The following is a 27,002-nucleotide window of genomic DNA, read 5'->3' as shown; positions in this document are numbered from 1 at the left end:
GTGCTGAGTTTGCTGTATGTAGCGCTAGAATTAGGGCGCTACTGCGCTAGGCTTGGGTTTCCTGGGGGATTTTGGCTCTGCTTGTAGCGTTGTAGCGCCCACTCTGTGGCACTGTTGCGCTACCCTGCCTTCAGAAGTGGATTTTTGGATATTTCCTTAGGGTTTTCACCCGGGGGCTCGGGGTTTGATTCCACCACCCCGTTTGGTGGAATTAGGGCTTCCCGAGGTTAGGTTTTGGAATTGAAATTTAGTGATGGTTCTAATTTATGGCTGTTACTACGTGTACGCTAGGGCTTGGATGGGATCACGCTCGAAGGTCGATTTTATTAATCAAAGCTAACAGAATCAAAGGTTAAAAACTGCACTCGGTTATGTGAATATGTTGGGACTAAGAGATCCTTATATTTGTAGGATGTCATAGATGGTATTATGCCATGTGTACATGTGATAAACGACCTAAGAGTACCAGAATCAATATTTGCGCACAAGACACGGCTCGGTCACTGGTAGCTGAGGTTAATCAAGTAATAACTGAGCTTGGCCTAAGCAAACTAGAGTCAGTGGGTTGAACACTGGGCTTGGCCTAAGTGAGCCGAAGACAGTGACTTATTTAGAGGGTGCGGCCTAAGGGCATCGACCCTAGATATTGTGTGAAATTTTTATTGATGTTAAACTGATTGTTGGCTTGTAAATTGATATTATTGTTTACATGAGCAATATGGCATGTTTGTATCTGATTGATGATTCATGAAATATTAGACTGGTGTTCATCGTTTATACTCTGTGTTATAGTTTTCTTGCTGGGCCTTGGCTCACGGGTGCTATGTGGTGCAAGTAAAGGCAAGGGAGAGGTGGACCAGTCCTGAGTTGGAGATCTTTGAGGCTGAATGTACATAGTCAGCTGATCGACCACCACGACCGAGGAGTGGTATAGGACGGGAAAAGCCTAAATGTCTATTTTGCCCTTAGAGTGGCTAGTAGTTGTGCATATATCCTGGAATTTTGCAAACTGTCTTTTAAACCCTATTTCTTTTGGGATCCCGTGTACAAAATTTTTATCTTAATGACATGCATCTTTTATGACGAAATTCTTTTAACCCTAGTTCAATTATAGTTTCAGTAACACGTTTCTAATTAAATGACATAATTAGCAAGTCTTGCACCTTTATAAGCACACAGTGTAATGGTCTTGGCTACCTAGGGCGTTACAACTTGGTATCTAAGCGTCCTAGGGTTAAGGGTTCCTAAAGACTGGCTAGACATGTACATTCGCCGCTAAAGACAAGCTCGACTCAGGGTTTGGTAATTGTGTTTATATGATTATATGCTTAAATGATCAGAAAGGAATATGAATGTTGATATTTGTATGATTAATAGGAAGCATGAGATACTGATAGGGCCTTGCCCTTGACTGTTGTGTGATGATATTGAGGCATGTTTATTAGCATTGCTGTGTGTGTGAATGAATATTTGAATAAACTGTCATATTTTGATTGCTTGTGATTGATTGTGTTCCATTGGTGGATTTTGGAAAGGTTATTACCCTGTCATCATAGTCTGATTGTCGAGTCATTGATTGCAGATTAACTTGGATAAATATGCATCCAAGGAAATCTACGCGATTAGCCGACACTAGGTTTGAGACTAGAGATGATGACAAGGGCCAGACCCCTCCGCCAGTCCCTGAGAAGTGGCAACAACTTATGGCAGACATGCAAACACGGCTACAGAGCCAAGATGAGCAGATCCAACTTCTACGACAGCAGGCTCCATCAAGGAGTTTGCTCCTATTGTGCCACCTGCAGTGGTACCAGTTGTACAGCCAGCAGAGGTTGGGAACAGATGGGAGCCGTTGTATAAGCAGTTCAGGAAACAGCATCCTCCAACTGTTGAGGGAGGACCAGATCAACTGTTAAGGATTCATTCAGCCAGAAGTATTACAATGTTTCCATCAAGGAACCAAAGGTTAATGAATTTGTGGGGTGTGTTCAGGGCAACATGACAGTTACAGAATATGCCCTAAAGTTTGACAGGCTTACGAAGTTCGCACCGGATCTTGTGCCTACTAATGCAGCTAGGCAAGACAGATTTATTAGAGGATTTAATGCTATGATATCTCGAGATGTAAGGATTACAACAGTTCCTAGGGGGACAACTTATGCCCAGGCTGTGGAGAAGGCTCTTAGCATTGAGGAAGCGGAGAATAAGATCTGCAGGGAGAGTGCAGTAAGGCAGGAGGGCCACAGGGCGGTGCCTCCCTATTCTGAGTCTGGTAGGGGCGGGGGCCCTAATGATTTGAATAGGAAGACCCCTGACGCTTCGACTGCTCCTAATCCTGATAGGAGAGGTTGGGGTACTCAGGGTGGCCGTCAGGGAGGTGGTGACTCATGGAGGAGCTATCCTGAGTGCACGAGGTGCAGAAGACGCCATCCGGGTGAATATCGGGCTAAGGCCTGTTATGTGTGCAGGGTAGTAGGACACCTCAAGAAGGACTGCCCAACAATTAAGAAAGGGGAAGCAAGGAAGGTGGACAGCTTGACTCCAGCTCGAGTGTTCACCTTGACACAGGCAGAGGCCGAGGCTAGTCCCTCGGTAGTGATAGGTCGGCTTTCTAGCGCTGGCTCTCCTTTTACTGTATTGATTGACTCTGGTGCTACGCATTCGTTTGTTTTTAGTAAGGTAATTGATAGACTGTGTAGACCTATTGAGTATTATACTATGGGGTTCGGGACTATATTACCTACAAGAGAACTGGTAGTATCTAGGAGGTGGATTAGAGCACAGTCAGTGATGGTTGATGGTAGGCAACTGTCAGTAGACTTGATTGAGTTGGGTATGGAGGACTTTGACATGATTTTAGGAATGGATTGGTTGGTTAGATACAGAGCTACCATTGATTGTAGGAAGAAGATGGTGACCTTTGAGCCGAATGGCGAGGATCCCTTTGTCTTTGTGGGAGCGATATATGGACTCCGCGTACCTATGATATCAGCGCTAAGAGCCAGAGATTTATTACAGGATGGATGTATAGGCTTTCTAGCTAGTGTGGTGGATACCACTAGGATGTTTCCAGCAGGGCCGGAGGAGACTAGGCTGGTTTGTGAGTTCTTGGATGTATTCCCTGAGGATTTACCAGGGCCGTGGCCACACAAAGAGATTCTATTTGCTATTAAGTTGGCGCCAAGGACAGAGCCAATTTCGAGGGCACCATATAGAATGGCACTGGCAGAATTGAAGAAGTTGAAGATATAGCTGCAGGAACTTCTGGATTTGGGGTTCATCAGGCCGAGCTACTCGCCATGGGGTGCTCCAGTCTTGTTGTGAAAAAGAAGGATGGGACTGTGAGGATGTGTATAGACTACAGGGAATTGAACAAGTTAACTATCAAGAATAAGTATCCTCTACCAAGGATTGACGACTTGTTCAACCAGCTGCAGGGAAAGACGGTATTCTCGAAGATTGATCTTTGATCTGGTTATCACCAGCTGAGGATCAAGGACGAGGATATACCGAAGATGGCCTTCCGAATAAGGTATGGGCACTATGAGTTTCTGGTTATGTCATTTGGTTTGATCAATGCCCTAGCGGCCTTCATGGACCTAATAAACAGGGTGTTCAAGGACTACTTGGATCAGTTCGTCATTGTTTTCATCGACGACATTTTCGTGTACTCCAGTTCATAGGCAAAGCACGAGTTTCATCTTCGACAGGTTCTGCAGAGGTTAAGAGAGCACCAGTTGTACGCTAAGTTTAAGAAATGTGAGTTTTGACTACCAAAAGTGACATTCCGTGGACATATTGTTGGAGTAGATGGGGTTAAGGCGGATCCATCTAAGGTGGAGGCAGTTAGGGATTGGCCGAGGCCAAGGAACGCCTCGGAGGTTCGGAGTTTTCTTGGTTTAGCGGGTTACTACAGATGGTTTGTGGAAGGATTATCGAAGAAAGCAGCACCGATGACAGAATTGACACGGAAGAATTTGAAATTCGTCTGGTCAAAAAAGTATGAGAACAATTTCTAAGAATTGATGCAGCGACTTATTACTGCACCTGTGTTGAGTCTTCCTTTGGAGGGAGGAAACTTTGTGGTTTATTGCGATGCGTCAAGGTTGGGTTTGGGATGTGTGTTGATGCAGAACGACAGCTGAAAGAGTATGAGTAGTGGTATCCTACACATAATTTGGAGTTAGTAGTGATTGTATTCGCACTGAAGGTTTGGCGGCAGTATCGGTATGGGGAGAAGTGCGAGATTATACACCGAGCACAAGAGTTTGAAGTACATCTTCACACAGAAGGACTTGAACATGAGGTAGAGACATTGTCTAGAGTTGGTAAAAGACTATGACTGTGATATTCTTTACCATCCAGGGAAAGCCAATGTAGTGGCGGATGCGTTGAGCCGGAGGGGCCCAGGTCAGTTATATAGTTCCACCTAGATTTTGAGAGAGTTAGCAGATGAGATGGCCAGAGCAGGGGTAGAATTGGTGGTGGGTTGGTTGGGCAACGTTAGTCTGTAGTCGACTCTGCTAGAGCGAATTAAGGAAGGTCAGTTGGTAGACGCTCAATTATAGGAGGTTAGAGAGAATGTCTTAGCGGGAGTAGCTAAGGACTATTCTATTTCTGAAGTTGGTTTGTTACGGTATCAGGGGCGGATTTGTACCCCAGCTAATGTGGGGATCAGGCGAGAGATATTGGATGAGTCACATGCTATGCTGTACTCACTTCATCCGGGTACCACGAAGATGTATCAGGATCAACGGATATTATATATGTGGCCCGGGATGAAGAAGGATGTGGTGGCGTTCGTGGCTAGATGTTTAACCTGTTAGCAGGTGAAAGCTGAGCATCAGTAAACAGTAGGGTTACTTTAGCCTTTGGGTATTCCCGAGTGGAAATGGGAGGATATTATAATGGACTTTGTGGGAGGTTTACCCAGGACTGTAGGGCTTCATGACTCGGTGTGGGTGATAGTGGACAAATACACTAGGTCAGCTCATTTTCTTCCAGTGAAGACGACATATACAGTGGAGCAGTGTGCAGAGTTATATGTGAGGGAGATTGTACGTCTCCATGGGTTTCCCAAGTCTATAGTATCGGATCGGGATCCTATCTGTACCTCCAAGTTTTGGGGTAGTTTACAGAAGGCTATGGGAACTTAGTTGAAGTTCAGCACGGCTTCTCATCCTTAGACTAATGGACAGTCTAAGAGGATGATTCAGGTATTGGAGGATGCGCTTAGGGCATGCGTGATTGATATCGAGGGATCGTGGAGTAAGCATCTCTCGTTGATTGAGTTTTCATACAACAATAGTTACCAATCAATAATTGGAGTGGCTCCCTATGAAATGTTATATGGGAGAAGATGTAGATCACCCATTCATTGGGATGAGATGGGTGAGAGGAAGTATTTTGGACCGAACATGGTTCAAAAGACAAATGAAGCAATTGAGAAGATCCGAGCTAGGATGCTCGCCTCACAGAGCAGACAGAAAAGCTACGCTGATCCTAATCATAGAGACGTGGAGTTCCAGGTTGGGGACCACGTGTTTCTTCGAATTTCACCACTGCGAGGGGTGAGGAGATTTTGGAAGAAGGGCTGAGCCCTAGATTCATCGGACCTTTTGAGATCCAAGAGAGGACCGGACAGATGGCTTACAGGTTAGCTTTGCCACCATTGTTGTCGGGAGTTCATGACGTATTCCATGTTTCTATGTTCCAGAAGTACGTCTCAGATACAACACATGTGTTGAAGTATGAAGACTTGGAATTGCAAACATATTTACTCTACTAAGAACAACCGGTTTAGATTTTAGATCGGAAGGATAAGGTTCTACGAAATAAGACGATTCCTCTGGTTAAGGTATTATGGAGGAATAGTAGGGTCGAGGAGGCAACCTAGGACCTTGAGTCAGCAATGCTGGATCGGTATCCCGAATTATTCAGGTAAATTTCGATGACGAAATTCTCATTAGGAGGGGATAGTTGTAACGACCTAAAATTACTAATAAGGCTTAAGGGCCTTGATTAGTGTGCCGGGAGGGCATAACTGGATTATGTGTGATTTAAATGGTTAAATGCATGATTGTGTTATAAGCATGCTTATATGATTATTTGGATATGTGAGATGCATGATTATGTGTCTTAGTATGCATGTAGGCCCTGATTAGATTAAAAGGGCATACTCATAATTTTGGCCCGTTGAGGGCATAAATGTAATTATTTGTGATAAATTGTTGAGACCACATTACTATGTGGATATATTTTCAGCTTGTGACTCGAGGCGATCCTGGTGAGCGGTTTAGCGAAAAAGTCACAGTGGGGATTTATACCCGACTCAGGGGAGCCTGGGGGTATTTCTAGGAATTTGGGAAATATATTGGAGATTATTCGACATTGAGGAAAATAATTAGTGATTAGTTAGGTGACGGGATGTAAGCGGTAATTATTAGGGACACTCGAGGAATTAGCGGGAATTGGGAGCAATGAACAAAATGCCCTTAGAATGACTTAAAGGGTTAGGTTTTAATGGGAGGGAAAAATGGTCATTTGATTTAAAAATGGATAAGTGATATTCAGCCTTTATAGACTTAGTGGGAAGTGTAGAAACAAGTGGCAGCTGAAAGAAAAGAAAAGAAGGAAAGAAAGAAGGAAAAACAGAATACATAAGTTAACCTCTTTCTCTCTTTTGGTTTGGCCATTTTTCACCATTCCTTGAAGATTTCTGAAGTAGTAATTCTGAGGAACTTTAGGCTGGAGCTTGGGGCTATGATCTTTGATAAAGCTTGAGGATTTAGCAGGAGTTAGTCAGCTAATTAAGGTAAAGTTTAAAGGTTGTTCTTGAGTTTCTAAATTTTGTTGAAATAGATTTCTGAACTTGAGTTTTCGATGGAAATTAAGGGAATTGAGCTTTGGGAATTGAAGAGCTAAAGGATAGAAGGGTTCTAAGGGCAACCTAGGGTCGAATTCTACACTAAAGGTAACAATTCTGGACTTGGTCACTTGAGTTTCTGGGCTGTTCTGGTTTTTCTATTGAGTTTTTGAGCTTCAAGCTCAAACATGGTTTTTTCTGTGATTGATGGTGCATGTGGTGAAATTTGGTGTTATTGGGTCATGTGGGATGAGGTGTAGAGGATGGTAGGTCTATTTTGAAGTGTGGTTGAAGTTTGGAGAAGTTTTAGGGAGGTTTGGCTCGGGGAAATTCAAAGGACAATGCTCAGTGTGCTGAGTTTACTGTATGTGGCGCTGTAGCGCTAGCCTTAGAGCGCTACAGCACTAGGCTTGGGTTTCCTGGGGGATTTTGGCTCTGCTTGTAGCATTGTAGCACCCACTCTGTGGCGCTGTAGCGCTACCCTGCCTTCAAAAGTGGATTTTTGGATATTTCCTTAGGGTTTTCGCCCGAGGACTCGGGATTTGATTCCACCACCCCGTTTGGTGGAATTAGGGCTTCCCGAGGGCTTGGGATTGGTCCCGAAGTTAGGTTTTGGAATTGAAGTTTATTGATGGTTCTAATTTATGGCAGTGACTAGGTGTACGCTAGGGCTCGGACGGGATCTCTCTTGAAGGTCGATTCTATTAATCAAACTAACGGAATCAAAGGTAAGAAACTGCACCTGGTTATGTGAATATGTTGGGACTAAGAGCTCCCTATATTTGTATGATGTCATAGATGTTATTATGCCACGAGGACATGTGATAAATGACCTAAGTGTGCCAGAACCAATATTCGTGCATAGGACGCGGTTCGACCACTGGTAGTTGAGGTTAATCAAATAATCACTGAGCTTGGCCTAAGCGAGCCAGAGTCAGTGGGTTGAACATTGGGCTCGGCCTAAGTGAGCTTAAGACAGTGACTTATTTAGAGGGTGCGGCCAAAGGGCTTCGACCCTAGATATTGTGTGAAATATTTATTGATGTTAAACTGATTGTTGGCTTGTAAATTGATATCATTCTTTATATGATCAATATGACATGTTTGTATCTGATTGATGATTCATGAAATATCTGTCTGTTGTTTATCGTTTATACTCTGTGTTATAGTTTTCTTTCTGGGCCTTGGCTCACGGGTGCTACATGGTGCAGGTAAAAGAAAGGGCAAGGTGGACAAGTCCTGAGTTGGAGAGCTTTGGGGCTAAATGTACATAGTTAGATGATCGGCCTCCACAGCTGAGGAGTGGTACAGGACAGGAAAAACCTACATGTCTATTTTGCCTTTAGAGTGGCTAGTAGCTGTGCATGTATCCTGGGATTTTGTAAACTGTCTTTTAAACTCTAATTCTTTTGGGATCCCATGTACAAAATGTTTATCTAAATGAAATGCATCTTTTATGACCAAATTCTTTTAACCCTAGTTCAATTATAGTTTAAGTAACATGTTTCTAATTAAATGACTTAATTTGCAAGTCTTGCACCTTTATAAACACAAGGTGTAACGGTCTTGGCTACCCAGTTCGTTACAAAAGATATCCTTATGGATAGAAGGAACATGTAAAAAATATATGAAGAATGCCAAAGAGATCAAAAGGCTTACACAAATCTGTTCGTGGGAACGAGGAGATCATCGACTGAAGAATGGGAATCAGGAATGACCCCACAGAGTTGAAGGTACTGAGATTGCTTTGTTTCTTTGGCATAAAGAGCATGTAAAGAAAACTTGGATTTTTTCTTTTTTCTTTCTGGTTCGTGCTTTCTGAGGAATGAAATGAGAGTGAAGATGAAGAGGGGTATGTATACCCCAATGGGGAAGTCAAGGGTCGAAATGATATGGACCTTTGATTTGAATTAAAAAAGGATCTGATGGGTGGGGTTTAATTTTAACATTGGCGGCAAAAAGGGTCCTAGGAAAGGACATGTTCAGGAATTGGGAGTACTTGAGTACTCTTGGTGTGCAATCCCCAAGTGACACGTGTCCATACTCGAGTGTGGTAGGTGGCACGTTTTTTGAAAAGTGATGTTCAAAAGCTTCCTTCTCATAGGATTCGAACCAACACTTTTGAGGGAGGAAAATTTTACACCCAAATTTCGACACCGTCATAAATGAGTCTCGAAATGTAGGCTCGTAAAGCGTAAGCTAGAAAATGAAAAGTAATGGCTCAACACTTGTATAAATGTGCATGATTCATGACTTGTTCTTGTTGGTGATCGAGCACAAGTTGAGAAGACTCGAGCTTGAGCATCAAGCTTGAAAGAACGAATCTTCTATGAGGCATGTGTGTAATTCAAGTATTAGTACGAGCTCGAAGGTGTTGGTCTCCAAAGATTGAGCTCGATGAAATTATTGGGTAAGGATGAGGCTGACTATAATAACAAGCTCAAAGTGTTGGACAATCTCAAAAATGTGTAAACCTTGCATTCGAGGTCAACAACGCGTTTTGTACACAACAAATGTTAGGAGATCCCTATTCCTTAGGGATTTGTTGTTATCTGATATTAAATCCCAATTATCATGGGATATTATGTAATTAATGCATTTAATTATATTTATTTCAAATTTGAATTGTAACCTCCCGAAATAAGGGGAAGATATTTCGTTAACCAGGTCTATAAATAGCCTAGAGAATTTCATTTGTGGACACGCACAATTTGGTACTGAGAACACTCTGCTAAATTTCTTTGTAAAATCTTTGAGAGAATATCACAAATCAATAACATTGACTCATGGACTATGCAGATTTTAACTGATGAACCACATAAAAATCAAACTGTTATTCCTTGTTTTCGTAAATCATTGTTTAGTGCTCTTCAGATTTAAGTTGACGAAAAACGGCGTCAAAAAAAAAATCTGGGATGAACATTATGTAATGTCTCGTGTTTTGAAAACACGTTAGTAGCCGGTTGGAGCCAGTGAAGAATTATGTGGAATATTATTTTATAAGTGATATTATATGAATTTGTGATGATTCGTGAATTTTTATAGCTGCTCTAATGATCAGGTAAAGGATCTAGCTTTATGCAAAGAAAGATTGGTCTTGGACCAAGGGATAATGGGAGAAAAAATCTCAGATTAAATAAAATAAGGAATACTATGGCATAAAAATATTTTTGCAAATGGGACTTTATAATCCAGCCAATAAATTTAAGAAAAATTGATTAAGGTTTGAATTCCAATCAACCGGGCTTAAGAATGAGAATTTCTTGCTCATGCCTCTAAGGGCATTTTGGTAAATTTGATAAAATTACCGAAATTATGTGATATGTGACAAATTTTATTTTTGGGTCACATTTAATTTAATTAATTAAGCTTGGAGATATTTAAAAACTATAGGGTAAAAAAACAATTAGGGAAATTTTAGGGAATTTTAGATAAGTAAAATTACCAAAGGGCCCTTGAGTATCTAAGGCGAGAGGTAAAAATGAGCAAGGGCATAAAGGTCTTTTCCAAGGGAGGAGAGAGAGTGTGGTGGGTGGCAAGCCTATGCCCTAGGGCTCTCAAGAGCCTAGGATACCTACCCTAGGGGAAGAGTAAGAGCCTTACCCCACTCACAAGTTAAACCATAATCATTGTTCTCTTACAATTTTAATCATTTTCTCACAAAATTATTTTCTCTCAAGAAAACACTCTCCCTCTCCCAAACCTAAAACCCTAAAGCCCTGTACCCCTCCATTGCTGCAATATTTTCTCTCCATAAGCTAAGCACACTCATCCCCCATTGAAGAAGGGAGAAGCTCAAGAGAACATTTGTGTAGAGTAAGTTTCGAAACCCCCATTCATCTTCCCTTCCATTTTCTTCTTCAAACTCAAAACCCTAAGGGTTTATTATGCATGCATGTTATCTAATATCCATGCATGGAATTTATCTTGTGTTCTAGGGTTCAAGAGAAGCTTGTACTAGTTGGATCTCAAAGATTGAGCACTTTGGTGATCAAGTAAAAGCAAGGTAAGATCTTGGTAGTTTTCATGTTTTTGCCCCTCATCTAAGTCTTTCTACCCTAAATCTTTCTCAATAATATGCATGTGGGACTTTGGGGCTCGGTTTGAGAGTGTAGAGCACAAGCGGGAGTTTGAGAAGCTAAGGAAAACACATATCTAAGCTAGAACTATCAAAAGGTAGAAAGTTATGGTAGTTCTTGAGTTTTATGATTTATGTTGGTAGATCTGGTTGTATAGGTTATTTTAATGGTTTTTGAAGTTTATTTTATGCTTAAGGTTGAGAATGTGTGATTTGATGATTTTCATGCATGCAAGTGGCTAGGGTTATGTCAGAAATACTTATGGTTGTTAAGTTGGGTAAAAATGCATGTTGCCAAAATTGCGTGGTCTGGCTTCCAATGGGTCAGATCGCACTCTACTGCCTCTGATTATGAAAATAATTTATATATTTGCATATTTCTTTGTGATTACTTGATGATAGGCTTTGTAAAATCGCAAAAAATGTATTTTTAAACCCAATTTATGCACTTTTTGGCATTTTGATGTAAATCTGGAAAATTTCTGGGAAGCATGTACTGTCTAGATTGTTTTGACTTTTGAATGGGTTTTCCTAATCTAAAATCTATGAAATTTGGTAGGATGCTATTTTAAACCTGTATAAAAGTCACTATAATATTTTAGACGAAAATGTGTTATGGTATAAGATATATGAATTTTCAAAGTTTTCCCTAAAATTTGGAAACAAAACTTCTAGGCAGCAAGCACTGCATAGATTTCTTTAAAACATTTGATGAGTTTTATTCCAAAAATTATGAAATTTTGAAAGAAACTAATTTAGACATTTATAAAGATCTGTGTAAAATTTTAAAAAGAACTGGGCTACGGTATGAGAGAAATAAATTTTTAAATTTACCTTTAAATCTGGAAAAACTTCTGGCTAGCAAGCACTACCCAAATTCCTTTAAATATTTGAATAGGTTTTTCCTTCCGAAAAATTATGAAATTTTTAAAGGAATTATTTAAGATGTTTATAAGGACTCCTGTAAAATTTTAGAGAAAAATGAGTCACGGTTTAAAAGAAATTATTTTTCTAAGTTTTCCCTAATAAATGAAAAGTAGCAATTTCGAACATTAACGAAAAGTGATTTTTGGGAGGTTAATTCTCGTAACCTAAAACAAGTTTTGAAATGAGGCTTTCGCATAGTTACCGACCTTATGAAAGAGAATATGTGAACAATAGTTAAGGGTTTTTGCCAAAGACTCAACTTAGGGCAAAAAGTTTAAAGATGAGACTTTACTACTTTAAATTTAAATAGTGGAAGTAGAGTTTTGGAAATGAGAAGAAACAGCTCCTTGCAAAGGTAACTAAGGGTTTGGAGATTTAACCACTCCCCAAATAAGCTTAAGTTAATTAAATTTGATTTTTACCATTTTATAATTTAAGGGTCCAATTGCCATTCTTTCAAAAATTACATAAAAGAGATCCTAGGATATGGATAAAAATGGTAAAAATGGGAGTTTGGTTTTTATAGAACCTTTAAGAGAAAGGGGTAACTTTGTTAGATATTAATTGTAAAGGGGAAAAAAGGGGTATTTTGGTAAATGATTATTAACGGAAAACTTTCGTAAGAGAGCGAAAAGTTGGTATTATTCTAAAGATAAGATTTGTTTAAAACTCTTTTTTCTAAAAACAAAAATACAAGTATCCAATAAGAGAGTTATTTAGTTAAAGAATATTAAAATGCATAGCACGGAGAGCATATTGCGGTGAGGAAAATTTTCTCATGATACCATAAAGACTGAAACAAAATTCGGCCTTATACACTGTAAAGTGTATAAGAGGCTATAGTATCGAGTCTCTAAGAGATTTTTATATTATGTAGCTATCGTAAAATATTAGTTATAAGAGTATGTCATAGTTTAATCCAAGTACACTGTATTAATTACAGTAGCTGCGAAAGGGAAAACGAATAGTGGCGTTAAAGATCTAGCTAGAAAGTAAGGACTCCAAGTAAGTTATCCTTTCTCTTTCTTGGCTACAACATGAACATAATAGTGTGTGCTTGTAGTAGTAGATTACACTAGTTTTTTTTGGGACATTAAGACTAGGGTATGCTTTATACCTACTCTTGCAATGCTTTCGCATTATGCGACTAAATGGTAAGTAGGTTTGAGTTGGAGTCAGAACCCTAGCGTAATATAGTCTGGGTTGGAGCCAGGACACGGTAAGCTAAAGTCCAGGTCAGAGCCCGAATATTTAAAAATATAGTCTGGATTGGAGCCGAGACGTGGTGAAAGTATATAGTTCGGGTTGGAGCCTGGACAATGGTAATATAGACCGGGTTGGAGCCAGGACATAAATGTTGGAACAGAGTTGAGGCCCGGATCCCATGTTGTTAATCTATTGATTAGTTATGATATGTGTGAACTTGGTTGTTAGAAACAACCAGAGTATTTATTTCGGGTATGGTTGTATGGTTATATATCTTGAATGTCTGGGATTTTCTTAATGCATGTTGTTTTTATATGTAAGAAAATTGGTTCTTGGGCGCAACCATTGTGCTTAATTTTCTGTTAGGGCTATTATTGAGAATTGTATGATAAGGTTGGAACTTATCCAATACCCTAATGACCGATACCGATATCTACCTTAGGTCGACCCATTACTGGGTTTTAGTATACTTATGTGTAAGGATATTCTTACTAAGCATTTTCTCTTACCTAGTTGTTCATGTTCTAGGTAAGTGCAAAAGTAAAGTGGAGCAATGAGCGCCGGAGTCTGATTGCGGATATGTACATGTGGCCTGACCTGGGGAGATTTTTGTAATGCCCTAAACTCCAGGGACCGTTACGGTGTGCATTTTAAACAGTGCTAAACTCGCTAATCGAGTCATTTGGCCATAATTGTGTAACTAAATATGATTAGCAGTTTATGGTTAAAAAAATTTAGTTAAGATTTAATGTTTCACTAAAACGTTTACCATATACATTGGGATCCCAAAAATATAATTTAAAGGTTAATTACAACAAAATATGTACAACCAGCCGACCTAAGCGGCAAAATAGGGTTTAACCCTAGTTCCTCTTTAAACCCTCGGCCGTGGCGGTCGAGCAGCCGCATATGTACACATCGCCACCTAAGCTCTCCAACTCAAGGATGGTCCAACTTTCTTTTTCCTTTTCCTGCACCACATAGCACCCGTGAGTCGAAGCCCAGCAAGAAAACTCAATATGCTCATGAACAAGTAATAACATGCTACTGAGTCATAATAGGCATGCCTATCAGTAATAACCCTACTCATGAATGCAAGCAGGTACAATAAATATTTGTGAAGTCCTGCGCTCTGAGTAGATGACTAATAAGTCATTCTTTGAACGGTTGACTAATAAGTCACTCTCTAAATAGATGACTGATAAGTCTTTCTCAGTCAGATGACTGATAAGTCTATCCCGGTCAGATGACTAATAAGTCCATCTCGATCAGATGATTGATAAGTCTATCTCGGCCAAATGACTGATAAGTCCATCTCGGTCAGATAACTGATAAGTCTATCCCGGAGGTCCCATACCCTTCTAGCCATGTGACGTGTAGGTCACCTTAGCCTTTTGGCTCTGGCTCTAAATAACTAGCCTTTAGACTAGACAAGCGCTTTTAGATTTCATCGAACTTGAGGTCAGTCCGGCATTAATGCTCATGATGAGTCATTCAATGCAGATGTCGATTAGATCAAATCTTTATCGGCTTGCATTAAACATGCTAAAACCTTCCTTGACTCATAAGTCAATGCCATACGACCAATGCTCGGTACTACTGTCGAACTTGACTAGTAAGTCACAGCTTCACAATTAATACCGACACCATTGCCGAATCTGACTAATAAGTCAGTGCTATTCACAAGTGAGCAAGATTTTCTAAGCATTTGATATGCAATCAATGTCGACATTTAAACACTCAACATGCCTCATTTATAACCATGAATGTCACATATGGGGTGCAGTTTTCTTACCTCTAGTTCGAGCGAGAAATATGTTAAGAACGACCCTTGAGAATGATCAATCCTTTAATCCCTTAGCGCACTACTACAAATATAGGGTTTCTCTACGCTTTTTTTTCAATCTAAAATAAAAAGCACAGAGAAAAGGATTGAAGGACACTTAGGAACTTTGTTACTGCGGTTTTTTTTAAAAACGCAATGTAAAGTAGGAAAAGTGGGAAGTGAAAACTTTTTCTTTGCAATTTTCTTAAAAAACACGTAGAGAAAAGTTGCACTACTTTTCTCCGCGGTTTTCTTAAGAAAATCGCAGAGAAAAGTAGTGTAATTTTTCAAAACTTTTACCAAGCATAACTTTGTGCTCGGTTGTCCATTTTGATTGTTTTTTTTTTTAACTTTGATATTTTTTCGAGATCTATCCAAATAAAATAGTCTTTTCTTTGGATAGATCTCGAAAAAATATCAAAGTAAAAAAAAACAATCAAAACGGACAACCGAGCACAAAGTTATGCTTGGTAAAAGTTTTGAAAAATTACACTACTTTTCTCTGCGGTTTTTTCAATAAAACCGCGGAGAAAAGTCTTTATTTCTCTGCGGTTTTCTTAGAAAACCGCGGAGAAAAGGTTCCAGACCTATATATAAACTCATTCTTCTCCACAAGGTTCGTAAACCTACTTCATTTTGCGAAAAACTTCTTCAACAGCGGCGGTATGTCTTTCAACCTTAATCTTACTATTTTTTGTTCATCTTTTTTAGCTAAATCTTAGTTAAAAACTGAAGTTGATGCTTAATATTTTTCTATTTTCAGGTTTTTGGTAGTAAAAATGGTTAGGAATTGGTCGAAAAATTGTCCATGTTCACTGTATTTTTTGGCATACATTGTGTTCTTGAGCTTCAAAATAGGTAATGATCTATATATCTTTGTTTGTATAGTTTTTTGTTTTTTTTTTCATCATTATTTTTAGAGTTTATTTTGTGTGAAATAGACAAATAGAAATCAAAATTTTGAGAGGTTTTTCATAAATCATTAATTTGGTTGCTGAATTTTTTTCTTCAGATTTTTCGGTGACAAAACCTGAAAATTTTGTTTTTTTTTTTCAGGTTTTTCAGGTTTCTTTTGTATGCAGCTAGATAGATCTCGAAAAAATACCAAAGTTAAAAAAAAAACACCAAAAACGGAGAACTGAGCACAAAGTTATGCTTCATCAAAGTTTTGAAAAATTACACTACTTTTCTCTGCGGTATTTTCAATAAAATCGCGGAGAAAAGTCTTTCTTTCTCAGCAGTTGTTTTAAAAAAAACCTCGGAGAAAAGTACATCTTTCTCTGCGGTTGGCTTACTACAACCGCAGAGAAAAGTGACACTTTTCTCCGCGGTTGGCATACCACTTTTCTCTGCGGTCGAATACACTGCGCTTTTCAATACTCTCGAAAACCGCAGTGTATTGAGTAAAAAAACCGCAGAGAAAAGCCTTTTTTGTAGTAGTGGCGGTCACCTAGTCATAACCAAATACAATCTCTTATTAATGAAATCAACAATAAAAGGGTCTTGACCTAAACCTCACTCCCGGGACCCCGAATTGTACCCAAACGGTGAGTAGATTCGATCCTAAGCCTGAGGAATTGAAACCCCGAGCCAAAAACCCTCAAAAGTGCCCAAAATATGCATCAAAGAAAACAGGGTAGCACTACGGTGCTGCCCCCCTAGCACCCCATCGCTACAACCAGGGGAATTTTTCCCTGGCTAGCACTGTAGCGCTACCCTTTGGGCGCTATAGCGCTAGGACCAGGCAAATTCACCCTGGTTTTGGCCTCCTTCAAATCCTCCATTTCCAACTTGAAAATCAAGATTCCAAACCTCATTTAAACCCCCAATTGAACCCAAAAACATCTACACATGACTTAGGCATCATAACCCAAGTAACCTTTGCCGAAAACCCCATTGAATTCTCAACTTTCCAACTCAAAAACCACTGAAAACCAAATGAAAAACATAGCAAGAACTAAGGTTTTAATGGCCAAAAGCTCACCTGAATCTCAGCTTAGCACCCTCTTCAATGGTGCAACACAACCCTAGCTTGGTTTCTCAAAAGAAGCTTCAAAATCCCTAATGAAATGGAGGAAGAAGAACGAGAGAAGAAGATGAAGTTCTCTGTTTTCCTAAGATTTCTACAGCTTTTCAATGATATATATCCTTAAGGTGAAAAGACCAAAATGCCCCTAGGTCATTTAAAATCCCCTCAAGGCCACCAAGGGCAAAACCGTCATTTCGCGCCTATCTCGTTATTCATAATTGACGCCCTCCAATTCCCATTATTCTCAATATTCTCAAATGCTAATAAATCATATCTCATTACCCTTTAATTCCCGATAATGTTCTAATCCTCAAATTACCCCGAGACTCACCCCGAGTCCTAGAATTAACCCCGTTATGACCAGACCGATAACTTGCATTCAAAGATCGTCTCATGCCGAATGGCTCGAACAAATCGACATTATAATGTGGTCTTATTCAAAATTCACCAACATGCATGAAAATACACAATTACACCCTCAACTGGCCAAATTACCAAAATTCCCTTATAATGAAATGTGGACCCATATGCATGCTTTTATCATCATATAATAATATAATTCAGATAAACATGCATAAAATCATTTAATGGCATAATAAATCAATTATGGCCCTCCCAGCTTCCTAATCAAGGTCCTAAACCTTATTAGGAATTTTGAGGCATTACAGTTTTTGATTGAACACCATTTTGAAATGGAAAAGCTGGGAGCTTGTTATTTCTTTTATGACATTTGTTTTGCTTTAAATCTGTGGAAGAGTAGTTGTAATTCTGTTTTCTAAACTAAAAGTGTGCGCACACAACCTTTTTAAAAGTTTTTTTATATGGATTTTTGGTACAATGATTTAAAGTAAAATTTTATATGTCTTCATGTTTTTGGTCTTGTATGTTTTGAGGTTCGTTACACAGTACCTGTATCGGGTACAGTTCACCGTGGCCGTGTGTGGACATGCGTGCGCGCGCAGGATGCTGTGTCGAGGGACAGTGAGCTGTGCCGAAAGGTACACACATAAGGTGGGGGCAGTGCCGAGTGACACATGCACAGGTGGGGTATGCGTCGAGGGACACGTGCACTCAGGTGGGGGTAGCGCGCGCAGATGGCCTTGCAACCCAAAAATAATTCAAAAATAATTTTGTGTAATTTTTCAACCCAAAAATTTTTTCTAAATAATTTTACAATGTTTTACACCAAATAAAGAATTTATAAAAATTAATTGCATAGAAAACACAACAAAATAACTCAAATTTGATAATAATCACATAAAAATTCAATATGCTTCATAAAAAATATGAAATCCATCCAATTACTCAACACATCAAATAATTCAATTTAACCATGTTCATGCATGAAAATAAAAAGTACCAAAGGCTCTGAAGCCAGTTGTTGGGAATACTTATACAAGATCTTATTTATTTTCATGTAAATTATATATTAAACAAATTAATATAAGAAATCCTAGAACACGTTTCTATAATTGAATTTAAATAGAGATAATGATAAGAACACTTACATTATATGTAGCGTAATGAACAAGTCCTTCCTTCATTTTCTCTAACCCCTGTATCATTTCTATCGCAGGGTGTCACTAAGAAACTAAACTGATCTTCAAATTTCTTCACAATCTTCCACAGTATCCTTAGAACCACCTAGACTAAAGTGGGCAATTATCAACACATGAGATAGATACAAAGAGAAGAATAAAATATAATATAGAGACTTAGAAAATGACTTTTGTTGTGGAGAGAGTCTAAAATCCTAAAGCATCAAAACTAGATCTTCTGATCATCTGTTTTCAACTCTCACTTAGCATATCTTTTAAAGGCTCAATTATGTCATTTATTTAATTAAAAAATCAATAAAATAATAGGTAATTACAGCCCTTAGGTCGAAATTCTCATGGGTTATAGGCTTGTGAAATTTCTCATTTAATTATAAGCTCGTTGGACTTAAATTCAAGGCCCGTATTATTTCTATTGATTAATTAATTAAATAATTATTTAAATTATTTATCAAATTAATTATTTATAATTTGAACCTTGATTTAAACTTATTTATTAATTTAGACACCAATTTATCTTAATTAATAAATCTGCCCTAAAATCTCTTTTTTTTCTCTAAATTGCAAAACTCTATGAAAATATCAAAAATTGACCTTGGTCAACTTTAATAATTCTAATTGATGATTAAATCAATTAATTGAGACTATCTAGATGATTTTATCCAAGGTATTGTGGGGACCATTGGCCTATGAAATCAATCTCCAATAACTTATCATAAATTTAACAAATAAATTTACTAACTTATTAATTCTTCGTGACTCCACAAAAGACTCGGAATTGCACTCTTGAATTCATAGAATATTCTATAAGTAATATAGATATGTAATTACTTATCCATTGTTACATCTATAATTATCAATTAATCCTCTATAAACGGTCTACAATGAGATGGAACTAAAATACTGTTTTAACCCTCATTGTATTTTATCCTTAAAACACTTAGTTCCTTGTAAATGATATTTTAGTAAACTAATATTAATTACTGAAATGAGATCTTTCTCATTTAGCACCTCAAACCAAACTAAAAGGAAGTAATCATTTTACTTCTTCATCAAAAGCTATAGATGTTCATATCCATGATTAACACTCCCACTCAATTATACTACCGAGTTCCCAAGATGTAAGTATGAGCTAGTCCGTAGGGTAAGCTGGTAACGAACAAGTCAAAGAACTCAAAAAATACAATCAGTTAGAATACTAACAACTCAGAATAGAGATTGAATTGACCTATGGTCAACTATATGATATGACTAGAATAGATAATAACGATATGTCTTCTTATCTTGTCTACTGTCAATATTGGTCCAGTCCGATGTAACAAATATATCCGATCTTATCTACTTTGCTAATGTTCTGGAAAGAACATAACACTACAATGTGTAAGTTGATCTTATCATAGATTGGCAAGTCAATGCAAATCATGTGCACTGACTAATCTTAGGACTAACTTATTTTTGAACATATAATCATATTTATATTCCACTGTGATTACGTCACTATAAATATGAATAGCTATATGCTCGGGATTTAATATAAGCTTATATTAAACATATAATCATGAAAATAAAACATGTGAGCAAAGTGATTGACCAAGTCAAAAATGATTTCATTTCTTTTATTGATAATAAAATGAGATTACAAAGAAATTTGGTTTTAATTAAGGCATAAAACCCCAACATAGACATCATAGTAAAGTTGTTAAACTTGTTGTTTGACATAAATATTTAATTCTTATCATAAAAGATGATCATTTGTAGATTAGTCTAATCGTGAGTATTCATGAACTCTTGTTTGTGTTTGTTGAATCTTTTGATTCACTCGTTAAGGTTTCTTATTTTAATGAAGCTAATGACTTTTTTTTGGAGATTCAATATCATGAATGGCTAGGAACATGATTTACAATAATAGAATCCATACTTTCCTAACGGATCGAATATTGGTTCTCTTAAGGGTTAATTCTGGATCTGAATAATTATTGATCTCAAATCTATAATTTGATTATAGATTAATTATTCGCTAGTGAATTAATGGTGCTTAAGGATCAAGAGGTAATTAGAAGAGTAAAATGACAATCTTGACCAACTTTAATTAACAAACCAATAAATGGATGACAGAACTACATTTATTGATTATATCAATGGACTATAAGAGAAAACTCTAGAAATAAAATTTTATAAATACTTAGAGTGCAATTCCATATTTATAGTGGAGTAATTATAGTGCACCAATTTTTTATTTATTTATTTAAATTGTGTGCTTTATTTGAATTAATAATTGTTAAATGTTAGTTGGATTTAAATTGTTTGGTAAAAATATGTGATTTTATTTGTTAATTGATTTATTTAATTAACTGTTAAATGTGAAGCTCTTAAGTTTTGGTTGTGTGCCCCAAGGTGCATGGTTAGTAGAAATTCACCTTAGCACTTGTGTGTGTGCATGTGCATGATTTCATGGTGAGCATGCAATAGTTATTCTCATGTATTATTCTAGATTGTTCTTTTATTTATTAATTAGTTTTTTATTATTATTTAATTAAGAAAGGGAAATAATGGGAGAAATAAAGAGGGAAAACTTTAGAAGGCTTGTGTTCACACAAGTGAGAAATGAGAAACAAATGGTAAGAAGAGAGTTGCCATATTTTTGTTCCCATAACCCTGGACCAAGTCTTAGTAAAACAGTCATAACTTGAGTTGTGGGTGTCTAATTTAGACAAACTTGGTACCGTTAGAAAGCTAATTAAATTAGGGATTTTTTCTTGTATACCTATATATAGAACAAAAGTTACAAAAATATGGTCATGCAGCATTTATTACATTTATATGATCAATAAAAAATTTAAACAAAAATACGGGTTCTTCTTTAATGAGATCACACGCAAAGGAAGCTTCTCGCTTCTGAAGCCCATAAGAGTACCCCTTTCCCAAAAATACATTGGACTTTGCAAGAATAAGTTTACCGAACTCAAAAACGGCCTTAATGTTGGGCTTGCCAAGCAAATCTCCACTTACCAAATTTCTACTCATTTCAGGAACATAAAGTACATTCACTAATGTGACTTTCTTTCCGGAGGTGAAAAATACTTCAAAGGTACCTTTGCCAAGTACCTTAGATTTTCCCTCATTGCCCATTTGAATCCCATGGTGTCCCTTTGACTCTTCAAAGGTCTTGAACAATGATTTGTCATAGGTGACATGAACGATGGCACATGTGTCATGCCACCACCCTTTCACATTGCCTTGGACCGCATTCACCTCACTAATGGCAGCAACTATATTCTCCTCTTGAGTTGCATTCACCTTAGGTCCTTGTTGGTCTTTTCTATGCCTACACTCTCTAGCATAGTGACCCTTTTCCCCACACACAAAGCAAGGACATTTCTCGCCCTTAAACTTGTTTGGGTTTGTTTTTAGACCCAAATATTTCTCATTAACCTTCTTGCCTTTTGTTGACTCTCGAATTGGTGAACAGCACAAGGTCAGATAAACGATAGAAAATAAGATGAAAATGAGATGAAATCAAGACGAAAAGATAAATGACACAAATAATTTATAGTGGTTCGGCCCCAATCAAATGGTAATGACCTACGTCCACTTAGTGTTCTTATTGATGTAAAATTCCAAGAGCAATGATCAATAAATTAGGGTTCACGAGTTTCACTAGCTCTCAGATGAATACAATTGTGGTGGATAACAACACTCTTTTTCTCTCTTAGAATCTCTAAGCTCAAGCGTTCTAAAGCCAAAAGTCCCCTCTCTTGAGCCCTTTCATTCTTATTTATAGGCTCAATGAGTTTTACATGGGCCAACGGGCCTTAATTACATTTAATACAGACATATCAAAATAATAATGAAAATTGCAATTTATACGTAATTACAAGAATACATATCTGAAGGAAATAAATGAATATATGCGACCAGGTTGGTCGCCCATAATTATGATGCCTGATCAGCCAATGATCTTCTGGTCGACGGTCGAGCAAGATACAGTCACTTAAAACTGTCACATGCATCCCACGTGCAGACCGATCCTGCCACATCATCAGGTAGTCCATTTTTGGATAAACATTTTCCCCCCAAGTTTATTTTACTGCGACCAACATAAAGTAAACTTAAACGATCGACCCTTCGCGTGACCTATCAGACCTGTCAGAGCCGTCAGCTTCTTTTCGAAAATGGTAATCAATCATGTCGTTGCAGTTTCCCAAAAAGCATTTTGATAGCTAACACATTTCCCCACGTTTTGAAAATTCATCCCCCATCATTACCTTATTAACCGTGCCTCGATCAATATAAATAATCTCTTATTTTTAGTTTTTAGTTTTTACTCTTCCTCTTTTCCTCATGAACACTAAAGAACGAAGTACGAAGAACCTAGAAAACTCATACAACTTTGGTGATCCAAGGAGTATCTGTCCATTCGCTCGAATCAATGCTCATGTCTTCACTTCAACCTTTTATTCAAGTATGTTTCTTGAGCTTCTTTGTCTCTGATACGTCACGCAATAGTTATCCCTTGAATTTTCTAATGTTTTGGTATCTGAGTTTCCGAATGTTCTTGAAAAAATGATTTGGGGTAATCAGGCTTGAAGGTAGTAGCATGATAGGATAAGGAGAAAACACTCAATGAGGCTTAGGAATTGGTTTGGGATTTAGGATTAATGACTTAGGGCGCAAAATCGAAGTAAAAATTTGATTTTTAGGCACTCGAAAAAATCTAGGTTTTTCTCGCCCTTCCTCAAAGTCGAAAAGTTTTTCTTGAAAAACTTTTCACTTCTGCTTTTTAATCCATTTTCCAAAATGCCCGTATGCTTTCTAGTGTTTACGTTAGAATGCTGCTGGTTTTAAAAGCTTAACTTTTATACACGAGAAACATTATCCCAATGTTTCCACTTCCTTTGTCTATTGGTCGTAGATTCTCATCTCCCCTTCTCTGTTTACAGATTTTCATGCATGACCTATGGGGAGATGAGAGGCCGATTGACGATGACTTTCTCGTTCTATTGCTCGAAGATCAAGAACAGTCGTCGTTTCCATTCTCAGAAGTTCTTTTTTCTCAACACAACCCCACAAACAGACTTCCAACCATCTCAACAAATATGGGTCACGTAAAGTCCATTGCTCAAAGAAAAAAGAAAACATCTAAGCCTTATGCTAATCAGCCTACCCCTCACACTGAGGCTCCTTCTACCAACCCCCAGCCTGTAAACACTTCACCACCAGAATCTCAACTTAAAGCTCGACCTCGCGATGTCCTTAGGCCAGAGGTTGAATGGTATGTAGCGCCTCCTAGTATCATTATAGCTAGGATGGTAGGCAATTATCTCAAGAAGTATGGCCTTCCTGGGATAACCCTCATCAAGCCTTCACCCGACCAGCGGGCAAACCTGTCTGTGGGCGCCTTCAGCGCCTAGTCGGGGTATCACATCGAGGCAGGGGCAACCTTGCCTCTGCATCCATTCTTCCAGGGGGTGGTCAATTATTTTGAGGTTGTCCATTTTCAAATCACCTCCTAGAGTACTCTCCGCACTCTATATCCTTTATAATCACAAAAAGTGGCCCGTACCTACGCCACATGAGATCAACTACTTGTTCGATCTCAAATCTAACCCCAACCACAACAACACGGGGTTCTTCCATTTCTACCACCAGGAGTCTGCTTGCACCTTCCTGAGTGACATCACCCACAAGTCCAACGTGGGGAAGTACTTCCAGGAGTACTTTCTAATAGCAGACCTGGTTGCCAATAATTTGGCCTTCACCCAAGGAGGTAAACCTTTTATTCACTAGTCATTTGATTTCTTTCAACTTTTCCATACATTCTTTTAGAACTTCGGTGTTGTTGAGGTCCATGGCATCGATCAGACCCCACTCCAAAAATAGAGATAAGGGCAGCAGCCCTGGCCAGCATGACATACATTGAAAAGAGTGTCAAAAAGCTTGTCACAAAGAACAACCTAAGGCTGGTCGGCCTTCTTGCACCTCACCAGGATGTGAGGGAGTCAACAACAAGGAGTGCTACTGGGGAAGAAATTCTCGAGCAGCAGCAGGTTGTGTTACAACCCCCAAGGAGGCGGGCTACAAGAGTGACCATTAGAAAACCTTCCAGCACTCCGCGAGCAGCTGGTGTCCCTGCTCAACATGGAAAGGGCAAGCAGAATCTTCCTAACCACCCTGAGCCCATACTTAAGTCCTCGGATGAGAACGATACTGAATTCTCACTCTTAGATAGTTTGCCCATTCCCTGTCATTTATTTGATGGGGATGGCAACTTTAAATACCTGACTAGTTTAAATTCAGACTTCTTCAAGGTAGAGAGTGAGTGTAGCAGTAGTACAATAGATAATGTATCGACTAATAATAAGGGCTCGGGTATATTACTTAGAATTTTCCTTACTCTTACTTCCTTGCTTTAGTAAGTTCCTCCTTTGTATTGCTTGATTGTTTGTCTCTGTTCAACAGTCATGTCTATCGAAGACCCATTGAACTTGTACAGCCTGCCCAAAACCACTGCTCCTGCGAGCAAGAAGAAAGGGAGCAGGCTGCAGCCTGGGGAAAGCAGCAGCACTCCCCTAAAGGCTCAGACCGAGTATCCTCCTATTCATGTTCCCTCCAAGGAAACAACACCTCCTCTGGTTTCCTTCGACCAAACTTCTCCACCAACTCCTGTCGACCAGACTCCTCCCCCAGCTCCCGCCGACCAGACACTTACTAATAAGACAGGAGAGACCCCCATGAACATGGCTTTTAGCTTGGCCAATGATAACCTAAAGAAGCTATCAAGGCACCGGCGCAGCCGAGAAGCCATTAGCAACACTTGCTCCCTGAAAGTCGACCAAATCTTCAGTCGCGCACTGAACCAAGCATTCAGTGTAAGTTACCATTCTTGATGTGCTATATTTGTTTGCCTTGTCTTCTTATTTCCACTAACAGCTTTATCTCTTTTCTGATCGCAAGGAGTTCTAACCATGAGCATTGGTTGGCACCGCTCGGAGGCAATGGCAGTTGAGTATGAGGAGAGGCTTAGCGAGCAGCTCAAGGCGGCTGAGGAGAAAAATGTCGAACTGCTGGAGAAGAATACAAAGCTGACTGAAGAGTTGAAACAACATAAGGGGTCCCTGGCTAAAGTAACTAAATCCAAAGAGAGGTACAAGGAGGCATCATTGTTGAAATACAAAGAAGCCTCCAAACTCCAAGAAACTGCTGAGTTGGAGGAGCGAGTTAAATCACTCAAAGAAACCAAAGCCAGTGACTTGGAGAGGTTTAAGGGAGCCACATTCAACTGCTTTTACATGTTATGGAAGAACAACCGCGAGGCGAATTTTGACTATTTACCAGAGCGTATGAAGCAGTTTGAGCTGACCAAGTGCATTGCTCGCCATGAAGAGGAGGACAAAGTTCAAGCATCCCCTGAAATCTCTTTGGCGACAGGTATCGACAGCGTCGACAAGGAAGTTGGGGCCTCCATCGACCAGCAGATCCCACAAGACCCTCCGACTGCTCCATAATTTTCATTGTTTTTTTTTTATTTTAATTTGTAACTTGGGACACACGAACCACGGTTCGTGATGTCAAGACAATATTTTGCTGCAAGGGCAACTTTTCCTTTTAATTAAAATTTACATCCAAGCAGTAACTGCTCACAGTGTAAAACAATTTACTTTTGATATTATAATATTTGCAATTTACAATAACATCTTGTTCACATGACCGAACTTAGCATAGAACTTTGCTATGATTTAACAAAATTTAAACAAATTTTGAAAAATACTCTAAGTACCGTAGTATGCTTTTCCTTATTTTGCTCGTGTGTTTACATATAATTGTTGATATGCTTCGCATACTTAGTACGTTATATGCCCCCCAAGTGATTGAGGAGCTGAAGGTCCTCGGTCACTTGCCTTGACTAAGACATGTTCGAACATTTCTGCTCGTAATAAATACATATAAAAATATAGCAAAACAACACTGAGGAAATACTTGTAATAAATACAATAATTGGCAAGAATAACTAGCTACGCACAGTTCCTTTTATTTCTCGTAATAAATGGACAATCGTGTCAGTACGAGTGATCAGAATTTTGATCTTACACTTATAAGCGATTAGTCATATGACTGACTAACCATTGTTCGTAAACTTGTAAAAAGTAAAATTAACACAAGCCAATTCTTTAAAAAAGAATTGTTTATTAATAATACTTGCGTAGGTGTTCTCCATTCCAGTAGAGAGGAATGAGATCTCCATTTCAGCGAGAAAGTTTATAAGTGCCTGGTTGAAGGACTTCTTCGATTTGGTATGGACCTTCCCAGTTAGGTCCAAGTACTCCAGCAGCTTGATCGCGGGTATTAAGAAAAACTCTTCTAAGTACCAAATCTCCCACATTAAATTTTCTTTCGCGTACTTTAGAGTTGAAATACCAAGCGACTTTTTGCTGATAAGCTGCTACTCGGAGTTGAGCTTGCTCGCGCCTTTCATTGACCAGATCCAGAGATTCCATCAATAACTGACTATTAGCATC

At 38.6% G+C, this 27,002-nt stretch overlaps 1 pseudogene; it reads left to right on the top strand.

Moving 5' to 3' along the window:
• LOC133832766 (adenylosuccinate synthetase 2, chloroplastic-like) overlaps positions 1–25,449 on the top strand; it is a 98,369-nt pseudogene extending 72,920 nt beyond the window's left edge.
• Positions 25,450–27,002: the final 1,553 nt, after the last annotated feature.

The sequence above is a fragment of the Humulus lupulus genome, chromosome 4 (genome assembly GCF_963169125.1).
Source record: "Humulus lupulus chromosome 4, drHumLupu1.1, whole genome shotgun sequence".
NCBI classification, from domain to species: Eukaryota; Viridiplantae; Streptophyta; class Magnoliopsida; order Rosales; family Cannabaceae; genus Humulus; species Humulus lupulus.
The sequence above is the reverse complement of the archived record's forward strand: the minus strand, read 5'-3'. Positions and strand labels throughout refer to the sequence as shown.